Raw genomic sequence first — 26343 nt, forward strand, 5'->3', positions numbered from 1 at the left:
GTATTTTGGGGCTCCTTGATGTTGCTATTTAAAGAGAAAAAAGAAAGACTGTCCAGAGACTAGTTAGACTGCTGGAAAATTTTGGATTTTAAGAATTTAAAAAAGTAAAATTTGGCTACTGTGTCAATATTTTACTGTGATTTATAATTTATATAAAGGATGAAGTTTCTCCAGTCTGTTGCTGTTCTACTGCTTAACATTGGATAACTTTGTACCTCTTTTGGCCTTTTTGACAATAATTTGGAGCCCCTGGAAGACCATTTTGGGGTGGGGGGAAATGTCCATTTTGCCTCTCTAGTAACACCAGGTCTGTCAGTTAGGACATGGAAATTTATGGTGCAGTATAAATAGAAAAATAAATATGCTAATGATAATATTAATTTATATAAAAGTTGCCATATATAGGGCAATACCTTCACTTTGTATACACTTGAAACAAGCAAGCAGGCCTATTTCATCTTAACTCATTTTTTGTAAAGCATCATTTTGAACATCATCATGATACACTCACAGTCCAATTCCTAATACATTTCTTGGGGGGATGATGAGCATTGGCAGATTCGCACCTGTCACTTACTGACTCATGGAGGTTTGAAGTTACTGGAATTTTACCATATGTCATAGGGGTGTTTAGTTACTAAGGTGATGAGTTCAAAGAACTGACCGTTAACAATTAATTATAATAAAGATCTGATTTTGATACTACCCAGGAGCTCAGTTGTGCTATTTAGGCACCACACAGTGTGATGGGCAACATAACTCTGCATTGCCCTTGGAGGGATCAGGGAGGAATTGTTAAGTCACCTATGTGCATGAAATCATCTCTTTCCCAGAGACACTTTTGTGATGGTTTATAAGCTCTTCAGGCCTGATTCTAATGTCCATACTCATGCTGACAAGCACTTTACAGGACAAATATTCTCATTAATTTTAGTGGCATTACCTATGGAGTAAGGTGCTACTCACTGAAAGTAAGGCTATCAGATTCTGTTCCTTAGTGACTAAGGATTTTGATCTTTGAATTTCAGAGACAATAAATGCATTATTCTAGGCTACTATTTATTTAGAAAAATAAACATATCTAAATTGTGACTTATGTAAATAATGGTTGCTGCAGCTGTATGTGGACAATAACAAAATACAGACCGAGCTCCACACCATCCATGTCCTTTTAGTGACTGAATTTTTATCACTGACAATGAGTTTTATTTTTCATGTGTTTTTCTATCTTTAATTGTTCTTGCTTGAGGAGGTTATGTGAAAGGCTTTTGTAAGTAATTTGCTTTCTGTTTGTACGTGGACTTTACAGATGAGATTTGCCAAGAAAGTGCTACTTGGGTCCACCATCCACTATATGTTGTGGTTCTAGTGTCCATCATAATATTTACTACCAAAGGTCCCAAGAGGGCAGGAATAGAAAACTAGCGAGAGTGCGAAATATTTATTTCAGAATAATGATAATGTCCTAAAATGTTTTTTTTTCTTGTTGCTATTTTGCTCAGAAGACTATGCAGATCTAAAAGGCTCAAAAAGCTTTGTCCTTGGATGTTATAGCACAGGTAAAGTAGAGTTTCAGGGACCCCTAATAAGAAGACTCTAAGAGGTCCATGTAGCACCTTACTTCCATTTTTATTATCTCAGAAGCAGCTGTTTGTTTATTATCAATCAATTTGATTTCTTTGATTGATGAGACTAAGTATAAATACACACTAAACTGAGCAATTATTTCATTTACGGAATTGACTGTCATGATTTTGGGCATTTCAGTTAGCTAATATTTTCAGAACTGTTTGTGCTGATAATGTATGCTTTTATAATGCATTGAGGCAATGCAAAATGTGCAAATGACTTTATCAACACCTACAAACATGGCAACTTCTGTGCTTCCTGGATTTTACAAAAGTGAGATGCTGTAAAACTAGAGTGAAAGCCATGGTCCCTACACAATGCACATTTAGGCATTGTCCTACAAAACGTTGCTTGTGTGAGTAGAGATTATTTACATTAATGAGGTGTGTCAGACTGCATGTTTTACTTTAAAAATTAAGTAGAAATATGGTTATATAATATAAATTATGCACTGATAATTTATAAGACACTTATTTCTAAGTACCTAAGACATTTATGCTTTGGCAAACTAGAGATATTTTCTCTCAGATTTAACTTTAATAAAACTTTATTATAATACAACTCTGTTAATGATCTGCAAGAAGACATAAACAGCACATTAATTAAATTCACAGATGATACTAAATTGGGAGGTGGTGTGAACACAAGCAAAAACAAAGAATTAATACACAGGGATCTCAAGAGGTTAGAAATCTGGGCAAAAAATAATAAAATGGGAAAGAGGCAAGATATTAGAATCACAGAATCATAGAAGATTAGGGTTGGAAGAGACCTCAGGAGGTCATCTAGTCCAACTCCCTGCTCAAGGCAGAACCAACACCAACTAAATTATCCCAGCCAGGGCTTTGTAAAGCCAGGCCTTAAAAACCTCTAAGGATGGAGATTCCACCACCTCCCTAGGTAACCCATTCCAGTGCTCCACCACCCTCCTAGTGAAATAAAATATTGTATTGCAGCAAGGGAACAGTAATCTGAAATATAGCTATTCAATAGGAAGGAGTTATTTGGAATGCAGCAGTGATGAAAGGGTAATAGTGAATAGCTAATTAGATATGGGTCAGCAGTAAAATATGACATCCTCCACCTCTACACTGGCATGCACCTTCCTATTCCTTGGTCCTCTAGCCAGGTGACTTCCAAGTTCTTCCCTCTCAAGAATAGTCCATAAACAAAAAGCCAAGGAAAATTAACAAAAACAAAGTGAGTTAGTAAGTGTGTGTGTGTGTGTGTGTGTGTGGGATACTACCCTGTCAGGGTGGATCAGGATCAGGCCTTCTCTTCTCTCAGGGAGCACCCTTCGGGAAGTTGTTGTCTGGGAAGGCCTGCCCTTCCTCAGGAGCTGAGGCCATGTCTACACTACAAAATAATGTCAACTTATATGATGTTGGCATATAGCTACAGCAGTTGTTAAATTTCTTGTGTGTGTGCACACTTGGCTTCTTGTGTTGGTGGTGCGTGTCCTACCCAGGAGTGTTTATATCAATTGTATTGACAGTGTGGGGCACTGAGGGATGGTTCCTGAAACCAGTAACAGTTGATGTAAGTAACACAGTGTCTACGCGGACACTGTGTCAAATTATGTCAACTATGATTCTATGCTGCTCGGGAAGGTGGTGTTATTAAGTTGGTGTAGAGAGGCACTTACATTGGTGGGAGCCAAATTTAAGTGAAGATGCTTCCACCGCTAGGTCAACACAAGGCAGCTTACATTGACATACCCACATAATGTAGAGGGCCTGAGAGTTGAAGATCTGTTCTCTTCCCTAGTCAGCCCACAAGTGAGCTGTTCTGCTTCCCTTTTACCTCCTCCTCCTGCAGGTCTTGAAGGTGTGATGGGACAGGCAACTCCTTAACCCTTTGTTGTCCATGTGCGGTTTGTATACCCCATCACAGACTCTAACGTATTTTCGTACAAAAGGTACTATTTCTTGGGATGATGGTCAGTGTTGGAAAATGAGACTGATAGGAAATCTAGGGTTATTTCCAGAATAATGCCCTTTGAAGGTGAGGAAGATTCTTCTCATATAAGTAGGGCTGACAGAAAATAACAAATTCATTTCATGACAAATTGTGAGGTTTTGAAAGTTGTTTTTGTTCCAACATGGAACAAAAACTAGACCTTTCAAATATTTTTTGAGAAATACCAACCCACACCAGCTTTTAGACTGTTGTCTAGACTCATGTTTAGACTCATGTCTTTGTTCTAAAATCAGGCAGAGCAGGGATATGAATCTAAGTCTTCTACATCCCAGGAAATTTTTAGGTTATTCTGGGGTGGGTCAATATTTTGTCAATTTTTTGTTGACCAGCTCTAACATTAGAATATAGCATGATTAATAAATAAAATAATAATAACAACAACAACTTCTAGACAGGGTGACAATTAAGCCATGTCACTCTAGTTATTAGTAAACAATAGCTGTAGGGAGAGGCTTTAATAATGATAAAGGCTTATTTAGAAAATTGCAGTGCTACAATTCCCACTGTACACCTCTCAGTACAAATATTCATATTTTGGCTTCAGACTTATATACTTCCTGGTGCAGGGACAAATCAGACTAACTGAGAAGCCTGTTTATACAAACTGTATAAAATATAATAGCCTTGAGGGACTTGTCTTCATAAAGTAGTATTTAATGATACATAATTTTGTTGATGAAAATTGCAAAATGCAAGTTGCTCTTCTGAAATTTCTAATTTACATAAAATCTTTTGAGATGGTATATTATTGTAGGATAGCTTATATAACTGATAGGTAGTAGCACTCAACTGATCCTTCTTTTTGCAGCTGTCTGCAGCCCTGACCACTAGGTCACTCTTCCCAACCAATCCCAGAGTGAAGACCATTACAGTGTCATTTCATTGTGGTCCTGCAGGGACTGGTTCTTGGCCCTACGCTACTTAGAAAACATAAAATCATCACGGATAAAGTTTGCAGATGACACAAACATTGGGGGAGTGGTAAGTAATGAAGCGGACAGGTTACTGATTCAGAGGGATCTGGATTGGTTGGTAAACTGGGTGGAAACAAACAAATGTGTTTTTATATAGCTAAAGTAATATAAATGTATGCACCCAGGAACAAAGAATGTAGGCCATACTTACAGGCTGGGGACTCTATTGTGGGAAGCAGTGACTCTGAAAAAGATTTGGGGGTGGTGGTGAATAATCAGCTGAACGTGAGCTCTGAGTATAGCACTATGGCCAAAAAAGTTGATGTGATCATGGGAGGCACAAACAAGGCAATCTCTAGCAGTAGCAGAAAGGTTCTTTTCCCTCTATATTTGGCACTGGCATGACCGCTGCCAGAATACTGTGTCCAATTCTTGTGCTCACAATTCAAGAAGGATTATGATATATTGGAGAAGGTTCAGAGAAGACTCATGAGAACTATAAAAGGACTAGAAAACATGATTTATAATGATAGAATCAAGGAGCTCAATCTATTTAATTTAACAAAGAGAAAGTTAATGAGTGAGTTGATTACAGTCTATAAATTTGTACATGGGGAACAAATATTTAATAATGGGTTCTTTAATCTAGAGAGAAAGGTATAACATGATCCAATGGGTGTGTGACGGGGTCAAGACTCCCACTGGCACCTCCCATTGGTTGTTCTGGGAATTAGTTGTGTCCGCTGCGGGGCGTCCTCAGCGCGGGGCATCTTGCCTGTTGTCCGTTCTGCTGGTCTGGGACCCATGTTGCTCTCCACTTGGTGGTGTCCACTACTCCAGACTCATCACCTTCCGGGGGGTGGAGGGGGCAGGGTTAACAGCCATCTTTGGGACTGGCACCTGCCTCAGTGGCCAACCACAACCTAAAGTCTAGCCCCTTAGCTCGGTGGCAAGTTGCAGTCTGTACTGGCCACTGTCTTCCATGGCCAGGTGCAGTGTAAGGGGAGAAGCGGGAGGACCCAGGCCCACCCAGTACTCTGGGTCCCTACCCAGGGACCCTCTAGTGGCAGCCCCTTTCTGCCCTCCTTTGTTCCCCTCTTGTCCGCCTATTCTTCCCTGGGCCAGTTCCCCTTTGGCCCCCATGCACCTTCTCGGCCCTTTGTAGCAGGGTCTGCAGCCTGGCAGGTAATGGGGTTGGAGCTCTCTCCTGCTCCCCCGAGCCTGCCCAGAACTATTCAGTCCAAGGTGCTGGCTCCTTCCTTCAGGAGCCTGCCCTTCTCCCTCACTAGTCAGGGAGAGACTGCCTTCTTCTCTGCTAGGCAGCCTTTATATAGGGCCTCGCCCAGCTCTGATTGGCTGCCTCTTCCTTCCCTTGATTGGCCCTCCACAGGCCTTTATTGATTGGTGAGAGCCCACCACAGGGTGGAAGATGAAGGTAGACAAATTCAGATTGGAAATAAGGCATAAATTTTCAACAGTGAGAGTAATTAACCATTGGAACAATTTATTAAGAGTTGTAGATCTTCCATTACTGACCATTTTAAAATCAAGATTGGATGTTTTGCTAAAATATATGCTCTAAGAATTATTTTGGGGAAGCTCTAACATCTGTGTTATACAGAAGGTCAGAAGAGATTATCACAGTGGTCCCCACTGGCTTTGTTACCTATGAAAAAGTAGAGGATGAATCCCAAGAAAGGAAGTGTGTCTTAGTTGGTGGATGGCAGGTAGGTAGTTTAACTTTCTTTTCTGGCTCAGAGGTGGCAACTAGAGCTTGGTGGGAAAAAGTGTTCCTGGCCCAACATAATTTTGGAGAATTTGAAAATTTGTCTCTTCCTGAATTACAAAGAAAGTTGAGATCTCAATTTTTTTTCAGACTAGCAATGTGCAAAAAAAGTCAGTTTGAGACAATTTAAATATTTCAATTAAATAATTTCAGACTATTTCAGTTTGACCCTTTTTGGCTACAGTTAACTTAAAATTTTCAGCAAAGTTGTTTGAAATTGGAAAAAAAAACCAAAAACCAGAATGATTTTTGCTTTGAAAATATCAAATCAAGATGTTTCATAATTTTGCAACTTTTGTTCAAAATTTTTTTTGAAAAGAGAAATTAATCAAAACTGCCCCTTTCTCGCAAAGAGTTTTGGTTTCAATGAATCAGCATTTTCTGATGAGAAAACGTTCCACTGAAAAATTCCTAAAAAGCTCTAGTGACAACCCTATGACGACCTTAAAAATCTATATATACTGAGCAAGGACTGAGAGAATAGCAGCTGGAAAAGGCCATTTGAGTGCATAATGGTACCTGCTTGACATACACCAATATGCTGAGAAAAATAAACATAACTACAATGTGTAACCCCCTGATAACAACACTGAAAAGTAGACATTTTGTTCGATTTGTATTAGATTTTAGAAAGTTGACTCACAGATTAGATGACACTAAAATTACAACAATTATTTCCCAGGGACATGTTTAGCCATCTACAAGATTATTATTTCCCTCTTTTTCTCATAGAGAACTCTAAGGGGCACATCTCACAATGCCTAAGAAACAAATTATTTGTTTTGTTGTCCTAAATAATCTTGCACTGGTGACCTCACATTGCCTGGATTGTCAGCTCAAAGCATTAATGTCTGGGCTTGGACAGCACTTTTACTAGAAACCTAAAGCCTACTGGCATCTGGTAAGCATTTCCTACTTCTGATCTTTCCTTTGTTAGAGAAAGGAAGGGGGAAACAAAACAGGAAAATGTGTAGAGTGGAATCTAAAGAGGTTGATATAGTAAACAGGCTTACTCTAATGATCCAAAGCTTAATATATCTGGAAGAAGTACTCTGACACAGAGCTGCTGAGATGGTTAGTAACTGTACCAGCAGAAACTCGACTGCCAGATTATGTAAATGCTCACACTCTTCTGTTTCTAATAAACAGAAATCTGACTCTAATACTAATAGATAAACACCCAGGCTTTGGTTAAATGAATAAGCATTTTCCAATTTAGGGAAATGTGCTTGTCTGCTTCATGGGGGACACATTGTGCAGATAACAAAAAATAAATTAAAAAGGGGAAACTTTGGCTAAATGACATTTTGACATAATTTAGGATGATATTTTTTTAAAAAGACAAATCACAGTGCTGATGCCTTTGTATTTTAAATACATTAGCACAATATAAGAAAATGAGTGACATAAATTGTTACAGTGGATAACTACTAGTCTCTATGAAAAATATCTTAGCGAAAGTATAACAGAATTATACTCTTTAGGAGACATTTATCAACACAGAGGGACTGTTCTTTAGTATCTGTTTCTCTTTCTTTGTATTTGAGGATAATAATTTTATTTGTAAAGGGCCCAATGCTCTCCCAAGTGCACAGCTAAAGAAATCAGCAGCAATTCTTTCCCCAGGCTATGGAGTTGATCTGCAGTTGCTAATGCAGTCTTCAAACAGCAGTAAACCTCAAAACTGCAATATATCCTTGGTAGTGGGCAAAATGAATGGAGGATACATGTAGTGGTAGACCCACTACCCTCTCCCGTGCCTGACATACTAAACAACTGGTAAAAGGAGCAGCCACAATGTTCCATGGCATGTGTGGGGTCTATATGCATCATAACCATATGAACTTCTTGCTGCTCTCAGGGTCATCCATTTTAGAAGAGTGAAGAAAGCATCTTTTGCCCCAAAGTCAGTCCTTTCCTACCAAGGCAGAGAGGTTGTTGCACGAACAGTTACAATATTATAATAATGTCAATGGGCTAAGGCCTTGGAGACAGAGACTCAGAAGATTTGGATTCTCTTCCTGTCTCTGCCACAGGCTTCTTGGGACCTCTGGCAAGTGACTTGTGTCCCAGTTCAATAAGGTGCTTAAGCACACTCCTGACTTTAGGGATGCGATTAAGTCTCATTACAGTCTTCTGAGCTTCTTTGAGTTGGCCCCACTTCCTGGGGCTCAGATGACCTGTAGGGTTCTGCTCTTCTAGTTTGGTGGCTTCAAAGGCCAGATTAGGGGGAAAGAAGTGGTGGGAGTCTTCCAAACACAACCATCTCCTGGCATTTAAATGAAATGTCACTCACTCACTCACAGCAGATTGTACAGATCATCATAATATGATAGTCTTGCTCCTTCCTCACATGCTTTGATCAGGAGTGAAATAGCTAATGATCTTACCAACTAAGACCCCTGAATCAGGAACACAACCCTGTTCAGGAAAGCCTACCCTTATTTTTACATACTTAGATTTCTCCTCAATTGGGATGGACTTAAGCACATGCTTATGTGTATTCCTGAATCAGGGCCTCTTACCATTTTGACATCTGAGTTAACACCTCAGTGAGATTAGTGGGTCCGTTTTAGACTTACTGTTTCAGGCTCAAACTCTGCCACATACCACTTTATCTGTTAGACTCAGTTCATATTTTCAAGGTTATCTTTGCAACCATAATAATTAGACTTTTTTTTTACAGAATCCAAGTATAAATTCTGCACCACAAGAAAGCAGCCTCAGAAAAAGCCATTGTGAGCTAGCTCAGTTTGAGCCTTGTTCACACACTTTTAATTATGAAATAATAGAACACATAACTGATGATTTGGTATTGAAATACTTTTCAAAGCTACTAAAAATCAACAAATTATACTTTATTTCAGTCCGTTATTTGTTTTTCAGGGCACAGCTGATTTACCCAACTCACTCTGGACTGCTTATATTGTGGCTTCAGCCAAGTGCTATTGGCAAATTTGGTAATACTGGTATCTGTAATGATTCTACTGGCAAATATATAGACTCTTTCACATCATTGTCCTTTTCTCAATAATTTTCTCTGGTATCTCTGTCCATTTCTGCACTGTATGATCATGAATCTTCTCTGCAGTTTCTTACAGTTGATATTCTTGTTTCTCAGGTAGACTGATGGGCTGGATGTCAAGCCAGATTTTGTTCATATAATATGTCAAAGCAACACATTTGTTTCTGTTGCATTTCCTTGAGTTATGTATGTAGATCTGGTATTGGTTAGGTGTAAGTAACTTAAAATCTCTTGGTTAAGTAAAGTCTTTGTTTACCTGACTTATGATTTGTGTTAAGGAAGCTAGTCTTTTGTTGGTACATTTCAAAAGGGTTAGATATAGATCTTTATTATCATGAATAGCTTTCTTTAAGACATTGTTCACTGTCCATATATCATTCTTGGCCATCCTTCATTCCGGGCAAGCATTCCAGTGAGAAGCTGATGTAAGCCTTGGTGAATTTCTGAAATTCTGCACTTGAAGAATTGGGGTCCATAGTCACTGAACAGAAGCTCTGGAATCCCATGCCTTTCAAATTATGATTTGACTTTGATATCCATCTGTTGGGAGATTAAAAAAAATCCCACTGATTTTCTACATCTCTGTCATAATATTGATTCAGTAGCATGAAATTGACACTTCCTGCAATGTGAGCTTGGGAAGTTCTATATTAGAACCAGAGATGAAACAAATTCATGTTTCACAGCGTGTAAAATGACAGAGAAAGGCAATGTGTTTTCTCTCTGGATTTATTTCTACAGCTTCCATTAGATCTTAAAAACGTGAACATATGGGGGTATGAGAAAGTCTAAAGTGAGTTGATTTTGCAGAACAAATATTTGCCGCATTGAATTGAGATGCACAAGGAGAAGCCATGAGAGACTTTCAGTGATATAACTACATATACAGGGTTAAATAATTCTTCTTCAGAGGAAAGCAGAACTAAAATATTCCTAAAGGTTACATGCCATCTCTTCAGACCATTTAAGGCTTTTGAAATGCCACTCTGAAGTAAAATAACTACCTCTCCAGAAGAGTCATTCCATTAGAGAGCCGGCTAACATCAGTACTGAGATAAATGGGAGTGCAGAAAATTGATTTTACACTTGTGCTGTAAGTGTGGTCAAATGTTATAGGCCAATACATCAAATAGGATTCTAAAGTATTGCTGTGGCTGAAAAATAATATAGAGGATATTGTTAAATACAGCTTAATATGTACTTTTTTGCTAGGTTTATATTAAAATGTTCACTTGCAATGTAACACAAGCTTCATTTTCTTTGTATTCCACTTCTCTCTCTGTCAATAATATTCATATAAAAATTGACCTCACTATTCCTTCAACAATCATCTCTTCTAATTCAACTCTCTTTCTCTCTCTCTTTCTCTCCAAACTCCAGCAGTATGGCAGGTAAATAGTAAAACACATACTCTGCCTCATACAAGATTGTTCAAACCTTAATGGAGTAGAATAGAAGGTTATATGATATTTCAACATAATTATTTTCCAGTAGGACTGTTGTAGCACAGAGAGACCTCTCAGATTAAATAAAAAAGTACTATTTGCACAAATATGATTTGATGGTACCAGATCTGTTAGCAGTATTGAGTAAGCTACTGGCTGCCAGCCTTTTTTCTTCCTTTGATTTCTATTCTATCAGATGTTTCTGATTTGAGCAAGGCTGTGTCTGCTTTGGAGCCTTGCTTTGCTGATGCTGGTTAAGCTGCACTACTACACAATTGGGACCAGCCATTTCTTTTCATGTGTTTCAGACTACATCATGGTTGAGTAATGGCAAGGATGATTAATGCAATATTATATTACTTTGCCTTCCTTGCAGTGTTAAATAGTCTCCAGGGTAAGTAGGCAGAGGGACGATGACATTTTGAGAAGCCCCAATGTACTCTTGGCATCTTAACAAGAAGACATTTGTCATTATTTTCCCACCGACATATAAATTAAGAGAAGGATTCACAACAACACTAGCATAGTTCAATACACACAATAGAGTGCTGGTAATTAATGTCGTCAAAAGATGGCTGTTCTGATAAACTAGGAACCTAGACTCAGTTAAACAGGCCAAGTGGGGTAGGCACCAGGAGGAGGGGAGTGTTTTGTGGGACTTGATTCTTGGTGAGAGTTTTCCTTCATTGATGAGAGGGAGGTAGACAGGGAATGTTTAGTTTTTATCATCTTCCGTTGTGTGGCACTGTTGAAAATCTTGTTCTTGTCTTTTTCCTGTTGAGCAAAACAGTGGAAAATGCACTTACAAGTTATAAAATTAAAACTGAACATGATAATACAGACCAAATTCTGCTCTCAGTTACTTTTGTGCAACCCTGCTGACTTCAGTGAGATTGCACAAGTATAACTGAGAGCAGAGTTAATCCATTATATTGATGGAAACATAAAATGTGATTTTCAGACCATCCTTGGACCGGTTGCTGCTCTGCGCTTGTGATCATCTTCAGGCATTTCATTATCCATGATAATGTCTGTCAAAACAATGTCTCCATCTGAAGAAATGGGTTTTTTAACCATGAAAGCTTATGCCCAAATAAATCTGTTAGTCTTTAAGGTGCCACTGGACTCCTCGTTGTTTTTGTGGATACAGACTAATATGGCTACCCCTCTGATACTTGTCTGTCAAAATATATCTCTTAGGTTGTAAATTTGGGTTGGGAATGGAATAGAAGAAGATGCCTATCTATGCACACACCTGCTGAGTAACTTATGGGACAATTTGTACTGTATGAGAATAGAATCAGTATTGGAGCAAGTGTCTCTGTGCCCATAATCATCCACCATTCAGAGAAAATATTAATAGCATTTGCCAATGGTTTGAAGTGTAAGGACACTTGGGACATTCCTGTGAACATTCTCCATTTTGATTTATCTCCAAGCTCAGGTATATTCCATCCAATAACTACCAAGACACTATGGTGATAGGAACTGTGTAAGAATCTACTGTAGATAGACCAAGGGTGCACAATGACTATAAGCTACATGAAGTACACATGAGCAAAATGAAATACTTGTCTTTTTGTGGAATATGGGCCTTAGGCACCAGAAATATAATTTTAGTTATAATTTTATAAAATTGAGAAATTGGCTCATTTGTTGAACATTGATTTTTTTATATAAAATTGTATCTTTTCTGATTAGCACTATTTTAATGCTATTCTCCTATTTATCCTTAAAATCTTTGAATACAGTGACATGGTGTAATTTGTTTAAAGGGCTCAGTACAGTAATGTCACCATATGTGATGCACCATTCAATTAAAATCATAAGAAAATTTGGGAAGGGTTTAGGATTGACAGTATGAGCAGGGTATGTTATTCTCTTGCTGATGAGTCATGAATGGCTCTTGATTCCCAAAAAAAGATAATTGGACCATTTATGCTTTTCATAAATAATGAACCATAATTAGAAACAACATGCGTCTAGTATCTGAAACAAATTCTCCTGTTCCACCCTGTCAAGTACCTTCTTCACATTCAGATACTTTAGGGGAGAGTTTCAAAGGCAGAAGGGAAGTTAAACACCCAATTCCCAGTGAAAGTCAACAGAGTTGGGGGCCCAATTCCCATTTGTATCTTGGAAAATCTCCCATCTGCTCCACATTAAATGAACAGTTTATCTGTTATCTCATACCAATCTTCCTTTAATAAGTTCTTCCTGAGATGGATGTAGTGCCATAATTAGGGCATTAGGTTTTTGAGTTTGTTAGATAATATTTTGGCAGATATTTTTAAGTCTATTTTGTTGAGAAAGACGGGGTTATAATTAGAATATATCTGCCTAAGCCCACTCTTTTGGTAAGAAATGAAGAAATTAACTTCTCTCTATTCTTTCTTCCAGAAAGTGGACATTCCATTTGTAAGACTCCAATAGAAAACTTTTAGCTACATCCTATGTTCAGACAATTTACTATCTCCCTAGTCTTCATTCTCCACGGTGGGAGTTACCATCTGAATACATACATGACTTCATTTTATGTCCGAACCTATGATACAGTTTTCCAGTAAAGTCTTCCATTGGGAAAGGTGACTACAAACAAACAAACAAAAATAACTTGAACATGAAAAAAAATCACACCTCACTGTTTGAGAGATAATATCTTTTTCTCATACTAATACTGAATTTTATACAGCATTTAGACATGAAGATGTTAGGAGCACTAGAAATACCTAGAATAGATGGGCTGATTCATGGAATCAGTTTTTGAGAACTTTGGATGAGGTAAGCCACTTCAGAAACCACAGATAATTTGTGAGGTACTAGAAATTCACATTTACAAAGGGCATTGAAGAAATAATAACATTTGATGATTAATTAAAACCTCTCCCACAGCGTTCTGAATACAAGGAATCACCCTTAGGCACAGCTAGTGGTAAACATAGCCATAAAACTAGGAACATACTTGGGTTTTTTTACCTTGTTCATAAGGTTGATGATTTAATCAAAACAAGATATCAGCCACCCTTTAAAAAATTAAATGTAATTAATATTGCAAGCTGCAATATTTTCAAGGATTTGATTATATAGACTATTATGATTAGATCTGTATGAGTTATTTGTAGGGAACAGTTTATTCAGTGAATTTAGATGATTTAGCATGAGCATGGTACATTTGCAAATCTTGAGGAAAGTATTGTGGGAAAATCTGCAGACGCTGATGGAACATCCTCATCTTAGCCAGCTAGCTGGCTTTCCTCCATCATCCAAAAAGATTCCACTGCCAGTCAACCTGCAGATCTCCTTCATTTGCTGCTGTTCTCATTTAGGATGCTAATAGCCTTTGCCTGTTACGGGTAAAGCGGCCTTTTGAGTTTTTGAAAGGTTTCAGATGGCTCATGGCTGCACCTATATCTTTTTGCATTCAACCTCTGCATTCCAAAGTTCTCCTTGGCTGGGCAATCAGTGAACTAATTTGATCTCCTTAAAGCACATTGAGAAAGATAAATATATAATAGCACAGAGACAATACAGTATGTTTTGTCCCAAGATAAACAGTATGAAAGGATGGGAAGTCAGATGCAGAGAGTAAGGTGGGGTTCCATTGGAAGTGTTAAATAAGTTAATACTGAAGTGAACCTACAGGGGGTGGTACATTCCAGCTTCTCATCAACCAAACTGCAGGTTTAATTAGCAAAAATCACCATGTGAGTGAACTCTATGTGTTACCACAGCGGTAGAGGTCTATGCTTTATACCCCTCAGATCCTTTGCAATTTATTAACTTCAGTCTTTCTTATATGCATATTCCCGTCATCTGGTACACTCCCCTTTTTGATCCTTACATGCTATTCATCAAAACAGGTTTCCTTTTTATGCAATAGGTCATAACATTTACATGGACTGAGAAAGTGTGGGGCACTAAACATTTAATCTAATATGAAATTCTGCTTATGAAAACAAATCACTACAATATCTTGTGGAGAATGAGATATGTTCAGATCAATCAGTTCTGTCAGGGAAAAACAACAACCCCTTTTCCCCCCCACAAAACAAAACAGTGGAAGTCAGTTAAGAAGAGGAAAACAATAAGAAAAAGAAATATGAAGGTCAAAACAAGAAGTATTCAACACTTTTTTTTGCCTAGTCTAAGGGTGATTTCCATACAATGGACCAGCCTTTAGTCTGGTTTTGCAGTCTAACTGAACCAAATCCTTCTTTTTTCCATTACTTTATCCTTTATTGTCCCTACAATTCCTTAATCTAATGCCCTAATGTCCTTAATCTTATTTTTCTCCCTGTTAGCAAAGCAACCTTAGCAAAATTATACTATCCCACCCCCATCATTACCCTCTTCATGCTATTTCACCTATACTAGATGCCACTACCCAAGTCTCAGTAGGCCCTATCTTTGATGTTATTTCCACCATATGGTTGGAATTAAGTTGTTGGCATGTATCAATTTCTGTTGGGCCCTAGCCACCAGCTTAATTCAAACCTTTTATATACCAGGGTTTCCCTAACTCAAAGATACCCCATATTTCATTTCTTGGGAACAATTTCTCTCTTCAAGAAAACATTGCCAGTGTTACCAAATCCTCCAGATGCAATTCAGCAAAGATAGAAAGCTAGATGCCAGCTAGGGAGGAAGGACAGTGCAGAGGGGGAGTTATTTATTCAAACATTTTCAAATTTAACAGAGTTACAGCTTATTTTCCAGATCTTAGCTGAGGTTTGAATCAATTCTTAGGATTTTTTTTTAAATTAGTTTATCCATCTGTAATTTTTGGTTCTCAAAGAATTGAGAGGTACAGGATGCAGTTTGGAAATGCTGAAACCCCCTAAAAAGTAACCAACTGTAAATAAATCAGAGAAACAGTGCAGTGCTCTATGCATTATTACTCTCTCCATTGCTATTGGAAATGTCATGCATCCCATCAGCTAGTTTCAATAAAGCATTGTTTGTATGAAATATCAGAATAAACCAGGTAAATTGGGGATCAGGATTTGGTACATCACACAGCATTTAAGTAGTTAAATTGTTGGACAACAACTATATATCCATGACTCTCTTTTTCTTTCATTCAAATAAGAAGAGCATACCTGTGATGTGAGCTTTGAAAAGGCTTAAATCTATGCCTCATTTAGCTGAAATTAAGTCTAGCTTTAATAAATACACAGAAGGACACAGGGCAAGCATGTCATTTCCAGCACACTTCTTAAAAATCTACCATGGATTAATGAAATGGGACTGAATAGAGAAGACAGCTGTTGTGTCCAAGTGTGCCACTTGTCACAGGACACAAGGAGTCACTTGTCACAGGAGAAAATGTATTGTAAATACAGATGGATTAAGTTTAAAATGTTTGATGTTTAGTTTGGATAAACCCAAAGTTTTGACACTTATCTTAATATTATGTGAATTGCTCTATTCTGTAATTTCCAGAAGATTAGTCTCTCTTTAGAGATTTCTAGAGCATCTTACATTGGCCAAAGACAGAAATTCACTGAAATACCACCTATTTTGCAGTATTTTGTAATTTCCACTTTTGGGTGAAACTAGGATGTTTTGCAATAACTGAAATTATGTTTTTAAATGTTTAATGAACCTTTAGACTCCTCAGATTTGATCTGGTTTCACTGTAGTTAACACTAATGCTCTGGTCCAGTTTTGGGTGGTCAATGTTCATGTCAATTCTTATTTTATCCAAGCCAGCTCACTCACTCTAAATTGTAACAGAGACATCCTGAGAGCCAACAGTCACTACTACTAAATAATCCAACATTACTGGGAAAAGTTTGTTTCATTATATTGATGACCAGGGTACCTTATAGGAAATCTTTGGAGGTGTGGTATATGACTTTACAGAATTATTATTGACAGTATGTTTTTATGTTCTTTCATCTTTGCTTTGCTGTATATATGGAATTAGGATTCCTGGCAAATTATAGCCTTTTAGTTCATATGCTGTTGGTGAACATGAAAGGTAAGTAGCAATTCTATTGATTTTGGTATGTACAATCACATTCACTGAAAATATCAGCTTTTAACCTTAGATTAGAGAGTCTTCCATAATGGTTACATTTCAATAAAATAATATTTCCTCACTTTTTTAACTCTGCTACTCCCATATTGGTTCATTTGTTAATAATGGCTCTCCCCTGTTATTTACAATAATGCTACACTAATAACACATTGCAACATAAGTCTATTTATTTCTGTTAAAACATTACAAGTTAAAAGCCTTAATATGTGCATTCCACCTTGTGTAATTGTTCTATTGTCCCATCAGGCCTCAAAAATCCACTAAATAATGACCTGTTAATTCATATAAAGGAAAAGCAGTGAGAAAGGAGAAAATTTATTAACATCAAGCTAAGGAAAAGAATAACTATCAAAAGGGGGCATCAACTCAACTATTTATTTTTTCATAGACACGAACCAAAGAAACCAGAACTGGCACAGCAGGGTTCTTTTCTTCATTTGTCCTATCAGATTTAGTAGGATTCGTATGGGATAAGAATGTATTAGAATCATATTAGTCTGCTTATACTGCAAGAAAGTTAAAATCAGAGGGGTACCACAAAATTCCAATAATCTGCACTAACAGATCAAGGCCTAAATATCCTAAACAAACAATTTCAAGTCAGACCCAAACTAAGATCCTGCTTTCAAATAACCTTAAACACTGAGAAAGTTTGGATTCAAAACCAAACTTGGAGGTTAAAATTAATGAAACTTTATAAAAAGAATGTATTTGTCCAGTGCCTAGGACAGTGGGGCTTTCAGAGCTACCACAGAACAAATAATGAAAAATATTAATCCTTTCTGTACTGGAATAATTGGTCACATTTTGAATTTTCAGTTTTAAAAGTTAGGTAAATATATCCAGTCTGGGCCTGAAATCAATGAGCAGTTGGTAGTTAAAATGGAATGTTTCCCTAATTCCTAGAATATGAAGAAATGTAGCCTTTGAGTTTATTTTGGTGAGATGAAAGTGATTAAAATTTTCAGCACTGGTTTATTTTTTAACAAAATTTATCTCATTCGCTTTCACACAGTAGCATGGCCGGGGCCTCCAGATAATTTGGATAGATGGTGAAGCATGACAAGCAGGACTGAAATTAAAAGGAGAGGGGGATGTATTTCTCTGTCTCTGATGGAACCTATTCCCTAACTGAATGTTGATACATTATCAGTCAGAGATAAAAGTCATTGTTGGCATAGATAAAGACTCTTCTGAAGAGCTAATTGTTGTTGTCCCCCCCTCCCCCCCCATGTGCCAGATTGCACTAAATGGCAATTCATTTTCATTCAAATTGCCCCATATAACCTACAAGACAGGCTTGATCTCTTTCTCTGCAAATTATTCTGTGTGAGCACTATGATGTAGTATGTTCAAAGTTTGTCAATTTGGGGCAATATGGTATTTGTTTTCTCTATTTCACTTTCATTCATGCACTGCCCGCAGAAAGCATGAGAATCCAATGTGAAAATGTCAGCTTCCCTTTGAATGTTCACATTATGCTGCACTGAGTTTTTGCTGATATAACACAAAGTGTGGGTGGATATTTGTTTATTTGACACTACATAAATTACAGAATTAACTACAAACCTTGTGCCCTGGATCTAGCTAGAATGTTTTGCTCTTAAATGAGCAGAGGGCAGTGGAGCTATGACTCTCAAGACCTTGTGAGAAATCACCATGGAATGTAGCACACAAATTCATATCAAAACTGTGAAATGGGGTTTTCAGCTGTATTCCCCATGACACCTTTTCAACTCCTAGACAAATAAAAATGTTAAGAATTTGTATGTCTTTGCTTACTCTTTCATGCTGACACACTGGAAGCATTAGTATATCTTTCTGAAAAATTTGAAGGCTCTGACTATTCAATGTAATGTAAAGAAATTAGAAACTGTTCCCTGTGTCATGCAGACCCCAGCACAGCTATGGAGAAAGTAAGTAAAACAGAAGTAGTTCCCATTGACTCATTACTACGGGCTGTTATTGGATCAATTTTATCTCCATATGTTCCCCAAATATTTCTCGTTTACACGTAGATTAATTTAATTTTCTTTATCTGCTGCTTAAAGACAGTTCACCTACAAATCCTTCAGAATTCAACAGCTTAATCTCATTTGTAAAGAGAGGTGCTTATGTCATTCAAAACTGATAAGAGACACATTCTACTTTTTTAGTTCCATGCTTCTATTTTAATAATTGGAGATAAATTAGTATTAGTAAGTAATAGATTCATAGAGTCTTTTTCTAAAAGCTCATGTAATCCAATGGTAAACTACTTTCAAGATCACTGAACAGAATTTTACATTGCTATGATAAGCTGAATTGGATACTTGAGACTGCATTACGTCAGAGCTTATTATTAATATATTTGCAAACATTCATTTGAACAGCTTATGAAGAACTTACTATTTTTCTTAAAAGTTGTTTCTACATTTTATTTGTAATCAGAAATGTTTTAATGTTAAAGAAACATTATGTTATGTTAGATATTTAAGAAATGTAGACATTTTATCACGGTGGAGTCTACTTCAACAAATTATCTTAAAAGTAGATATGAAATGTATTGTCTTCATGGGCCTAGGTACTGAATCAAAACATACAGAAAGAGTGAGACACCTTTAAATGAGCACTTGCTAAAAAAGCTTATGAAATAATCAATTTTTTATTTAAACATTATCAGGCTAGCAAGTTCCTGCTATGTCATTTCTGTAAAAATGATCTTCTGCTCTGCAAAATGACTATGTAAAAATGGATTTATTCCACATGTTTTCTTGGGTTTATTCAGAATAGGATCTGCTCACTGTAGTGAGAAAGTGTTTTGCTGCATTTTATGCTCCTATTATAGGTCCTGCAGAACCAATATTGCTAAGAGAGTATGAACTGGCTTCCATTTCTTCAGCATAAACACACTGGTTTACTTAGCTCCACAAATCATACTTGTGAAAGCCTATTGAAGGGGATGAAGATAGATATCACTGTGGGAATAATTTGAAAACAAGGAGATGGGATCCTGAGAAGTAGTATTGGTATTAGTAGCAGCAAAGAGTTTGTTAGTTTTCATTTCAAGTGAAACTTTCACACGAGTCTGCTATCTCCAAATCAGAGTCAGCTTGGTTTCTGCCCAAACCCACAAATATCAACTCGATTACACAAAAGTTCAGTGGACCTTGGATGATACTATTTGCCTGACTGGGACACCTCCACCCTATCCTTTTTCTTCCTTCACATCAGTAAGTTCAGATCCAGCTATCCAGCTTGATGAATTCATCTAAAACTCTTTCAAAAAGCCCTGGAATGGGCAGGATGCCAGAAAAAGGAGGCAAATTTAAGGATTTTGAAATAATTACTGACATCAGCACCTGTACTGCAATCCTTGACCTACTGAATGGGATTACGTTCACCACAGCTGCTTCAAGAGGAAGGCTGAGAGCCGTATTGCTACAGAGACATGGGATCAATTGACTTCATGCAACAGGTGGAGAAAATGAATGTACACACACAAACACAAAAGAGAGAAGCTGAGTTTTGCATACACACAGCATGATTTTCTCTATGCCTGTATCTCCAAGGTGATACTGATAACAGCTCTCTGATTGCAGTTACACAAGAAAAGACTTGGAGAAGCTCCATCAAGGAAATAGTAATTCCTATATACAGTATTCACAAAAATAATGATCTGACCCTGGAATTCCAGTCAAGATGTCATCTAATAATCACAGATGTATTGTCAAGAGTGCATGTTCCACTTGATGACACATGACCAGATGATCTGGAACAAGCAGTAACTGTACATGTGAACAGCTATATGCACCAAGAATATGAAAAGTAGCAGAAAGATTGCATATTAATCTATTCAGCCAAAGAAGACCGAAACGTTATAAGCAGTATTATAAGGGATAAGTGGTGGATGGAAAAAGCATCACTTGCCATGTGAGTATTCTTAATATAAAAATCAGCTTCAGTGATGTTGGGAATATTAATTAAATGTAAGAAAGAACAGAGGAAGGGTACCCTCATTTTTTACTGAGAGGGTAATTAACCGTTGGAAAAATCTATCAAGGGTCATAGTGGATTCTCCACCACTGGCAATTTTTAAATCAAGATTGAATGTTTGTTTGTTTGTTTGTTTGTTTGTTTGGTTTTTCAAAAGATGTGCTCTATTTCAAACAAGAATTAATTCAGGGAAGTCCTACGACCTATATTAGATAGCAGGTCAGACTAGATGATCACAGAGGCCCTTCTGGCCTAATAATCGATGGGTAAATTAAAATGAAGAACTGGAGAAGTTGCATTCTGGTTATGGATGAACAATGATCTTAATCTATTGTTAAGTAAATATGGAATTTGCTTGAAGTATGACGTTGTACAACAGCAAAGGTTATAGCAGGACCAATAACTCTACATGAATGGCCTATAGTGACTTGGGACAAGGTTGAAATTTGTTTGCTTTGGGAAAATATGTTCATATGATGATGATGGATTGTTTTGGCAACTTTCTAGAAGCAGTAACTCATGGAAATACCACAGATTCTGCGATGGTCAGTCCCATTAAATCCATGTTTGTACATTTTGGAATTCCAAATATTGAAATATGAACAGTGAACTATGATTTCCTTTGTGTAGTGGTTTATAAAAAATGTAAAATTAAACAAAATGTAAACAAAGCTGTGACAAAATACATATTTCTGACAATGAATAGGATGAGAACTTTAGATATAAGGGTGAAATCCTGGCCCAACTGAAATCAAGAGGAGTTTTCCCATTGATGTAAATGGGGATAGTATTTCCCCTACGTTTATTAAGGACTTTAGGATGATACTGAAGCAATTTGAAGTTATGTAATTGGGAAAATAGTCTTTTAAATTTTCAAGATTATTCTGGTGAAGTTATTTCATAGCTCTAATTCATAACTAATGGGTGAAATTAAACAAGTAGGTAATTGTTTTCATTATTTCTTTTGTACTGATTATATGTGTGTGTTTTTCATTCTGGAGATAGGGTAATGTGTAACATGTCTTTATTAAAGATTGTGGAAGTTTCTTAGACTGATGCTGTTATTGGAAATGCTACATGGCTATAATTGTGACTGAGAATATGAAAGGAGATCTTTGTGCACTCCTTTTCTGTAAGCATCACACAGCAAGAATATTTAAATAATAATGTTTTTTTAGAAAAATTAATCTCAGCAATGAGTAAGTTTATTTTGTTTGTTTTGTTTTTAAAGATCAATTTCTCTTGCAGTGGCTTTAGTAAGCATGAATAAACTTGGATTTGTAATCTTTCCAAGTTGCTTTTAGAATGCTTTCTCTGATACTACTAACTTTTGTTAGTCCTGCCAAATCTGTTGGCTTATCTATGCAGCACATGGTTATCATAGGAAGAACATAGCAACATGTTAAATCCATGTAGTTCTCTCCTGGTTTCTGGTGCTCCAAGATATCCTGTTGATTTTGGAATAGCTCACGCCTCACCTCCCTCCTGGCATCAGATATAAGAGAATCACAGCAGCTGGGAAATCATCTGAGAACAAGGCAGTAAATAATGACACATGGGAAGGAGAAAATCTGTCCAAAAGCCAGCGCCTCTTTCCCTTTTGTGAGCCTAAACATTCTTTTTTTCAGTGGAGTGGAAGCAGATTTCAAAGACAACACCTCTTCTCTCTCTAGCAGAACATGTTTTTCAGAGACAGATTTTAATTGCTGTAGTCTCCCTGTTCATTCTGCATGGAAGAGGTTCTTCATGCTGTAAACATGTCCTCTTGGAAGATGCATCAGGATAAATAAATACAACTGTGGCTTGGTATACTGGACTAAAAGAACTTTGATCCACTAGAAAAGTAGAGTTAGCCAGAAGGCATGGACCAACTTTAGAAATGTTAGAAGTAGGCTTGTATCTGGTATATTGAGAACAAAACAAAACACAACCCCCTCAAACACCCCCCCCACACCTAAATTTTAACAAATTAAAACAAATTTCAAAAAAATTGCAGTGTACTGAGAGAGCCATTTATTTTTTAAAAAAGGTATAGTACTTCTAGCGCAATGGCCCAATCACAACAGCATCACTGTTTTAAGTATTGTGCATGATTCACTAATCCCCCCCACCCCAGTTTTACATCAGTCTGTCTTCACTGACATCCAGTGTTTAATCCGTAATCAAAGAGGTGCTGGAGCTCAAGCAGGTAGGTAACAGGGCTGAAGCAATTTTTTTATACCCATAACTGATGCAGCAAGAGGTGCCATGGCTATGAACTGCCAAGCCTAGAGGTTCTGGGGCTCAGCCCTGGCACAAATTAAGCACTGCTGACATTGATGGATTTGTCAATACAGAAATGTAACATTGGAGTCATGCAGTGGTGAATCAGGTCCACCATGTTCTGGACTCAACACAACAAAGGGCTGGGATGTTTTGGCTTGGAAAGACTGATAGTGTCTTGGATTAGAAATTACATGTTGCTATGCTGTGGAGAAGAAAGTATATTACCTGGATGCTGTTAGTTCCAAAAGGGTTGATGTGGATATGTGGATGTGAACCATGTGCATTTCTCTCCGCTCTGTGTCCTTGTGCAGAAGGGCCCAGAGAATCTAGCAACAGCGTTAGATGCCCTTAGGGGGCAGGTAGAGTTGCAATGACCAATGGCCTCACTCCATTTTCACATTGACCAGCACAGCTGAGTCATAGAAAGCTATACACAATGCATCCTGTTGAAGGATATAACAACCCCTGCTCTAGCACTTGTTCCTCCAGCACCCCGATGAATTCTAGTCTGCACCAACCAACATATTTGGTGGGTTAACAGCCACCTTATAGCCTATTAAATCACAGTAAATGATTCAGTGAAATCTGTCTTAAGTAACAACCCAAAGGGGCAGGAAACATTGGTCATTCAGCAGAACTGGTCTTTAACAAAAAGTCCAATCAAATTGTTCTGCAACCCTTTGGAAATACTTTAAAGTAGTTACTTAAGAATGCTTATTGAGTTGGTTTTCATGCAAGTTTCTGTGTGTATTTTATTATTGTTTGTATTATGAGAGTGCTTAAAAGCCCAGTCAGGATCGATTCTGTTCTAACAGACAGTAAAAGACAGTAGCTGCCCAGAACAAATTTTTGAGACGAGGATGTTGATTGCCAGATTCACTGACTACTACATAGTTCTGATAAAGTTATTCTAATACCATTGATATTTTGACTGTAGAGAAAGGTGACAGTGATGCTGCCTTAGCACTCAATGAATTGGGAGGATATTATTGGGAGTCTGAGAAAACTTTTACAAATCCTTTGGGAATTATTGACCAGGTTCTCCGCTGGTGTAAGGAAGCATAGGTCCCTTGAAGTCAATATTTCACCAGTAGGGTTATGATAAAGGGGGGGAGAGAATTTGAAGGAAAAGATTAATGTTAGGGCACCTAAAAAGTCTAGACATGGTCTCTCTGCCAAGAAGTGCATACAGAGGAAGAGGAGAGGAAGGATAAAGGTGACACAGTTACCCATTAAACTATGTACACATTGATAGTTCTGTTAATAGTTTATTTGGGTAAGCTACCAAACTCAGTCCTTCTCAGCCCTCTAGGGAGAGTACATAAGTGAGTCTCAGGAGGGAGCTCAATGAGGGGCTAAATAAACAGGTTTGTGGAGGTGCATACACACACACAGAGGTATTGAAATGAGGTAGAGTGAGAGGAAAAGTATTTTTAAACAAATTCTAATTCTATAAAAATCAGCAACCAATCCATTTAATCAAAATGGCTCTATCAGTCTGTAATGATACATATTGCATATGTATGTGGCTAGATCTGGAGCAATAACCTGTGCTGAGAGTAGTTATTTGCCCTGATAGGGAAATTTTCCTGCAGGCTCTGATCCAAATTGAGTCTTTCCATTTACTTCAATCTGCTTTATTTCAGCCCGTTAATATGCAAGACTGTTGAGAGTGATCAAGTTGCAGTCAGTGTGATGGAAAAGTAGCAGATATAACTGCAACTATGGACTGGCCTTAGGGAAAAGTTGACTTAAGGACACTGAGTCTTGTATTTAGGACTGATGATGTGCATGGGACAGATGGTTATAGCTGAGTACAAAATGTGTTTCTAAATCAGTTGCATGAATGGTGGGAAAACAGTGATGTGCAAGTATATACTGATTTTAAGTTTTCTGGTATATATTTTCAGCCAAACTGAGTGGGCAAGGTGAGGACCAGAAGGTTGGCCATGAAGGAATTTAAACTAAAGAATCATTTTGGCACTTGTGCCAACTCTGTCCACATATCTATTCAGGGGATACCATCATAGGGCCTAATCACATCAGCCACACTATCAGAGGCTCGTTCACCTGCGCATCTACCAATGTGATATATGCCATCATGTGCCAGCAATGCCCCTCTGCCATGTACATTGGCCAAGTCTCTACGTAAAAGAATGAATGGACACAAATCAGACGTCAAGAATTATAACATTCAAAAACCAGTTGGAGAACACTTCAATCTCTCTGGTCACTCGATCACAGACCTAAGAGTGGCTATCCTTCAACAAAAAAGCTTCAAAAACAGACTCCAACGAGAGACTGCTGAATTGGAATTAATTTGCAAACTGGATATAATTAACTTAGGCTTGAATAGAGACTGGGAATGGATCAGTCATTACACAAAGTAAAACTATTTCCCCATGGTATTTCTCCCCCCCCCCACTGTTCCTCTGATATTCTTGTTAACTGCTGGAATTAGCCTACCTTGCTTGTCACCATGAAAGGTTTTCCTCCTTTCCCCCCCTGCTGCTAGTGATGGCTTATCTTAAGTGATCACTCTCCTTACAGTGTGTATGATAAACCCATTGTTTCATGTTCTCTGTGTGTGTGTATATAAATCTCTCCTCTGTTTTTTCCACCAAATGCATCCGATGAAGTGAGCTGTAGCTCACGAAAGCTTATGCTCTAATAAATTTGTTAGTCTCTAAGGTGCCACAAGTACTCCTTTTCTTTTTGGCACTTGACTAACACAGAAAGTAGCATGAGCTTGGGATATTCATTAAGGAATTAAAGATAAATGTTTAGACTAAATACAGTAAGAGCAAAAGCCTAGATACAGAGAGTCCACAGGGAAATATTAGTTTAAAACAAGAAGGGATCAGATTTCAGGTTCCAAGCAAATTTTGTAGTTGGTGCTTAAAGTGAACAGCGGATGCTGTTTCTGTTTTACTGGCTTTATTGAGGGGTGCTGGCATCAGAAGCTAAAGATAAATCAACTAATCTGGAAGACATTTGGGAAATCTGGCCTGATATAGCATAACCTTTTTAGAAATTGATGGGTCCATATTACCCCAAAGACATATGAATTTCTGGCAGTTTTTTTTCTTGATTTATTAAGAAGAGTGGGCATTCTGTTATCTGGTCCAATCCATTGGGTCAAGGAAAGCAACATATAAATCATTTAAAGCAAAGCAAAGCAAAAAACAACAAAGCAAATACCTCCCCCCCCAAAAAAAACCCCAAACCCACACATCCTATTAAATAAAGAGACCCAACTCAGAAAATTAGAGAGGGTTCTA

Source organism: Dermochelys coriacea, chromosome 2, assembly GCF_009764565.3.
Source record: "Dermochelys coriacea isolate rDerCor1 chromosome 2, rDerCor1.pri.v4, whole genome shotgun sequence".
NCBI classification, from domain to species: Eukaryota; Metazoa; Chordata; order Testudines; family Dermochelyidae; genus Dermochelys; species Dermochelys coriacea.